A 5735-nucleotide genomic window follows, 5' to 3' on the forward strand; every position below is an offset into this window, starting at 1 on the left:
CACCTGAGGTGGGAATTGAACCCAGGTCTCTGGTGCTGTGAGGCAGCAGTGCTAACCACTGTGCCACCGTGCTGCCCACCAAGTTATCTTGGAAATGTGACTTGAAAGAAATTCTGGGGTTTACATGTTAGTGAATCGAAACCTGCAACCCATCCTCAGTGATTAATGACTTAACAGCAGACTAGGTTTGTTCAATACATTGCATCAGTTGTATGACAATTTGATCTTTTACTATAAATTCTGTGTCCTATAATCCTGGCTACCTGTCGAAGGAGCAGCACTCCTAAAGCTTGTACTTTCTAATCAACCTGTTGGACTATAACCTGGTGTTGTGATTTTTAACAGGAAGGGTAATAAAGGGAAACCAGGAAATTACAGACCATTAACCTGACATCTGTGGCAGGAAAATTGTTGGAGTCTATAATCAAAGATAGGGTAACTGATCACGTCTCAACATTTCAGTTAATCGTGGAGAGTCAGCATGGATTCATGAATGGTGTGTCATGCCTGAAAGACTTGGAGTTTTTTGAAGAGGAGACAAAAGTAGTGGACAAAGGTAAGTTGGTGGATGTTTATGTGGATTTCTAGAAAGCTTTTTGATAAAACGCCACACAAAAGGCTATTAGCTAAAATGGAAGCCCATGAAAATGAGGGCAAATTACTGACCTGAAAAGAAAATTGACAGGAAACAAAGTTCAAATAATGGTGATGTACTCAAATTGGCAGAATGTAACTAGTGGCATCCCACAGGGATCTATATTGGGGCCTCAATTCACAATATGTATTAATAGCTTGGATAATGGCATAGAAAGCCAAATATCCAAATTTGCTGAAGACAAAATTGGGCAGCATTATAGACCGCTTTATAGACAGCATAAAATTACAACAGAATATTGGCAGATTAGGTGAATGGGCAAAACTGTAGCAGATGGATTTTAATGTAAGCAAATGTGAGGTTATCCATTTTTGACCAAAATATGATAGATCATGGTACACTTTTTAGACTGCACAAAGTTAAATACAGTGGATGTCCAACAAGATTTGTGGATTCAGGTGCATAGCTCTTTAAGATATCATGAACAGATGCAGTGATACTCATGAAGGCTAATGGACTGCTGGCCTTCATATCTAAAAAGTTGGAGTATAAGTATGCAGACATTATACTGCAGTTATTACAAAATCCTGGTTAGATTCCACTCCGAGTACAGTGAGCAAATCTGGGCACCACACTTCAGGAAGGATGTTTTGGCCCTGGAAGGAGTTGAAACCTGGACTTCAGAGATAAATGGGGTGAGATTAGACAAACTATGCCTTTATTCTGTAGAATTTAGAAGGGGGTGATCAAATTGAGCTTTTCGGGATACTAACAGGAGAAGACAGGGTAGATCGAGATAAATTATTTTCACTGGTTGAAGATTCTAGAACTGGGAGAATAGTCTAAGAACTAGGGCTTGGCCATTCAAGAGAGCTATTAGAAAGCATTTCTACACAGTATTGGAGGTTTGGAACGGTCTTCTTCAAATGACAATTTATGCTAATTCCATTGTTAAATTTAAATTTGAGATTGACAAATTTTTATTTTGTGAGTGAAGGGATATGGGCTGAAGCCAGGAATATGAAGTTAGGCCACAGATCCACCGTGATTTTATTGAATGGTGGTGCAAGCTTGTGGGGTTGAATAGCCAACCCCTGTTCCTATGAAGGGAGAGAAGCTGGGATATCTCATCTCAATAATAAAAGTTCACAGAGTTCATTGAGATGATCTTTTTTTCTTGCCAAGCCTTTCTGTTCTTTAACCTTCTTTCTCCAGACTCTTTTCACTTCATAAGTTGTTATTATTATTACACAAGTTATGAAGTTTCTTAGTTACTGGTTAAAGTTGAAACTTTATTGCTGGAACAGCACAGCAGGTCAGGCAGCACCAGGGAACAGGAGATTCGACGTTTCGGGCACAGGCCCTTCTTCAGGAATGAGCAGAGAGTGTTCAGCAGGAGAAGATAAAAGGTAGGGAGGAGGGACTTGGAGGAGGGGCGTTGGAAATGTGATAGGTGGAAAGAGGTCAAGGTGAGGGTGATAGGTCGGAGTAGGATGGAGGCGGAGAGGTCAAGAAGAAGACTGCAGGTCAGGAAGGCGGTGCCGGGCTGGAGGGATTCGGCTGAGACAAGGTGGGGGGGGAGGGGGGATGAAGAAACTGGTGAAGTCCAAGTTCATCCCCTGTGGTTGGAGGGTTCCCAGTCGGAAGATAAGACGCTCCTCCTCCGACCGTCGCGTTGTTGTGGTTTGGCGGTGGATGAGTCCAATGACCTGCATATCCTCGGTGGAGTGGGAGGGGGAGTTGAAATGCTGTGCTACAGGGTGGTTGGGTTGGTTCGTCCGGGTGGCCCAGAGGTGCTCTCTGAATCGCTCCGCAAGTAGGCGGCCTGTCTCCCCAATATAGAGGAGGCCACACCGGCTGCAGCGGATGCAGTAGATGATGTGGGTGGAGGTGCAGGTGAATCTGTGGCGGATATGGAAGTTTCCTTTGGGGCCTTGGAGAGAAGTGAGGGGGGAGGTGTGGGCGCAAGTGTTGCACCTCCTGCGGTTGCAAGGGAAGGTGCCGGGAGTGGAGGTTGGGTCGGTGGGGGGTGTGGATCTGACAAGGGAGTCGCGGAGGGAGTGGTCTCTACGGAAAGCTGATAGGGGAGGGGAGGGAAATATATCCTTGGTGCTGGGGATATATCCTAGTTACTGGTTAAGGCAACAGTGTACAATAACTGGTGGGACTACTTGGTTCTCTTCAGGCTTCAGATACTCTTACCATGGAGAGCATAACCTGCCCTTCCAGCAGCCTCAAAGGCATCTTCCTATATCATGCCTGTGTCGTTTGTGTTCACAACCTGTAAAGCTGCCCAAAAACCAGACAGAGTTGAGTGTGTCACATTCCTAGGAGTGACAATAACTGACAATCTATCCTGGACTTCCCACATAAATGCAATGGTCAAGAAAGCACAACAACGCTGCCTCTTCAGGTGCCTTAGGAAATTTGGCATGTCTGTATGGACCCTCACCAACATTTACAGATGCACCATTGAAAGCATACTGTCCAGGTGCATAACGGCCTGCTATGGCAACTGCTCTAGTCAAGTCAGTAAGAAGCTCCTGAAAGTTGTGTGCACAGCCTAGCCATTTATACTTCTTGCAGTGCAAAGGATGCCAACATCATCAAAGACCTATCGCACCCAGGTAATGCTCTTCTACAACCAGAAGTCTTAGAGGCCAATAAACAGGCAGCAGATACAGAAACTTGAATACACACACGCCAACAGGTTCAAAAACAGTTTCTTCCCTGCCATTATTAGACTGCTGAATGGACTCTTTAGCGAAATCCACATTATTTGTAGTTAATGTTGATCTTGCTTTCTGCTCCTCCGTGCAGTCTAACCTTGTATGCCTTGGTCTGTCTAAGCAGCCTATGATATGAATATCCTTGTTTGCTATGATCTGCCTGTACTGCTCACATGCAAAGCTTTTCACTGTACCTCGGTACAAGTAACTGCAATAAATCAAAACAAATCAGTTGACATTCATTAGATTAGATTCCCTTTCATGTGGAAACAGGCCCTTTGGCCCAACCAGTCCATACCGACTCTCTGAAGAGTAATCCACCCACACCCATTTCTCTCTGAATGACGTACCTAACTCTATGGGCAATTTAGCATTGCCAATTCACCTGACCTCCACATCTTTGGACTGTGGGAGGAAACCAGAGCACCCGGAGGAAACCCACGCCGACATGGGGGAATGTGCAAACTCCACGCACATAGCTGCCCGAGGCTGCAATCGAACCTGGGACCCTGGTGCTGTGATGTAGCAGTACTAGCCACTATGCTGCCTGTGACTAGTCATAATTGCACAAACCAATCAGCTACTTGTTACCAACCAAATTACACTTTGTGCAAATGTACCCTGGAACTGTGCCACTTACAGACATCTACTCCCCTTCCAACCCACACTACTTGAATAAAGTGGGGAGAAAGTGAGCAGTGCAGATGCTGGAGATCAGAGTTGAGAATGTGGTGCTAGAAAAGCATAGCAGGTCAGGCAGCATCCGAAGAGCAGGAGAATTGATGTTTCGGGCGTAAACCCATCATCAGGAATCTCCGAAACATCGATTCTTCTGCTCCTCGGATGCTGCCTGACCTATTGTGCTTTTCCAGCCCCACACTCTTGTACTTGAATAAAGCGGTGCACACACTTCAACAAATTGTTTTAAAAGGTGCAGTAATTATTCCCACTGTCTCTGGATTTAAAACAGTCCTTTTTCCATAAGATGCAAAAAAAAACCCAAAAGTTTTTACAAAGTGTAACATGTTCCCAGAAAGGTGAAGGATGGGACTGACAAGTTAGGCGACCTTCGGATGTTAAGGAATGTACAGGCTTAGATAAAGAAAGGCAACTTATGATGGACACAGAGTGGTCTAAACACCAGAAGACCTCGAGACTAAAAAACAGTAATAATGTACCACATACAATGAATTAATTCATTCTGAATGAAACAAAAGATACTTTTGATTTTATTTATTGTACACAGAGGTTACATTTTTGCTGAAGTAAAATTTGCAGAGAATTGACTTGTTTAATGAATTAAAAAGGCTAGAAAACATTTTATATTTCGATAAGCATTTGCATTTGCTTTTTTTTTAAAACACTGGGATTTCAAAACAAGTCTAAAACATTTGATCCATTTCAACTCTGCTTGAAGCTACTGCTCATACACCAATAGCTGACTCAAACTCTGTTGTCCAAACGATTAACCACGAACAACCACATGTGGTTAATTGAGAATCCAGATGTGGTTAATTGCTTTCATGATTAGTAAATAAAAATGAGTAATAGATCAATCCTTGGGCATTCAGAAGAGAAACATTGAATGGTTGCAACTCAGGAGGTGGCCACTCAGCTGTTATGCTTGTACTGGATTTCTCACTTGCCCACCTTTTCTATTTTCCCTGCATTATTTTTGTCTTCAGATAATTATTCATATTCCCTTTTAAAAAGCCACAATTGAATATGCCTTCTCAGGCAGTCCATTCCCAATTCTAACCAATTGCTACTGATAAAGTTTTTTTTGCAAATCTGACTAGTGGGTGGCACGGTGGCACAGTGGTTAGCACAGCTACCTTACAGCGCCAGAAACCCGGGTTCAATTCCTGCCTCAGGTGAATGACTGTGTGGCGTTTGCACATTCTCCCCGTGTCTGCGTGGGTTTCCTCCGGGCGCTCTGATTTCCTCCCATAGTCCAAAAATGTGCAGGTTAGGTGAATTGGCCATGCTAAATTGCCTGTAGTGTTAGGTGAAGGGGTAAATGTAGGGGAATGGGTCTGGGTGGGTTGCGGGTTGGTGTGGACTTGTTGGGCTGAAGAGCCTGTTTCCACACTGTAAGTAATCTAATCTAGGTTCTCTTGCATGTTCTCAATACCAATCTTTTCGCACTAAACCTTTTTTGTTGTTGGTGAACTTATGACATAAAACCAACATATAATCATTGTAAGTGCTTCACTTCCTTAGTTACTCAATAGTGATAAATGCTGAAATAAATATTTTAACTGCGTGACAGAACAAGGTATTTTATTGAAAGGTTATTGCAAATAGTTAAGCTAGTGTTGCAGTACCCAAAATTATGGTACCTCAGCAATTCCTATTTGACAACATTGGACATGAAATTACTGGCTGAACTAATTAAACAGTTGCTGCCA

Source organism: Chiloscyllium plagiosum, unplaced genomic scaffold, assembly GCF_037043375.1.
Source record: "Chiloscyllium plagiosum isolate Xiang-an unplaced genomic scaffold, Cpla_swu_hap1 HiC_scaffold_5, whole genome shotgun sequence".
Classification (NCBI taxonomy): Eukaryota; Metazoa; Chordata; class Chondrichthyes; order Orectolobiformes; family Hemiscylliidae; genus Chiloscyllium; species Chiloscyllium plagiosum.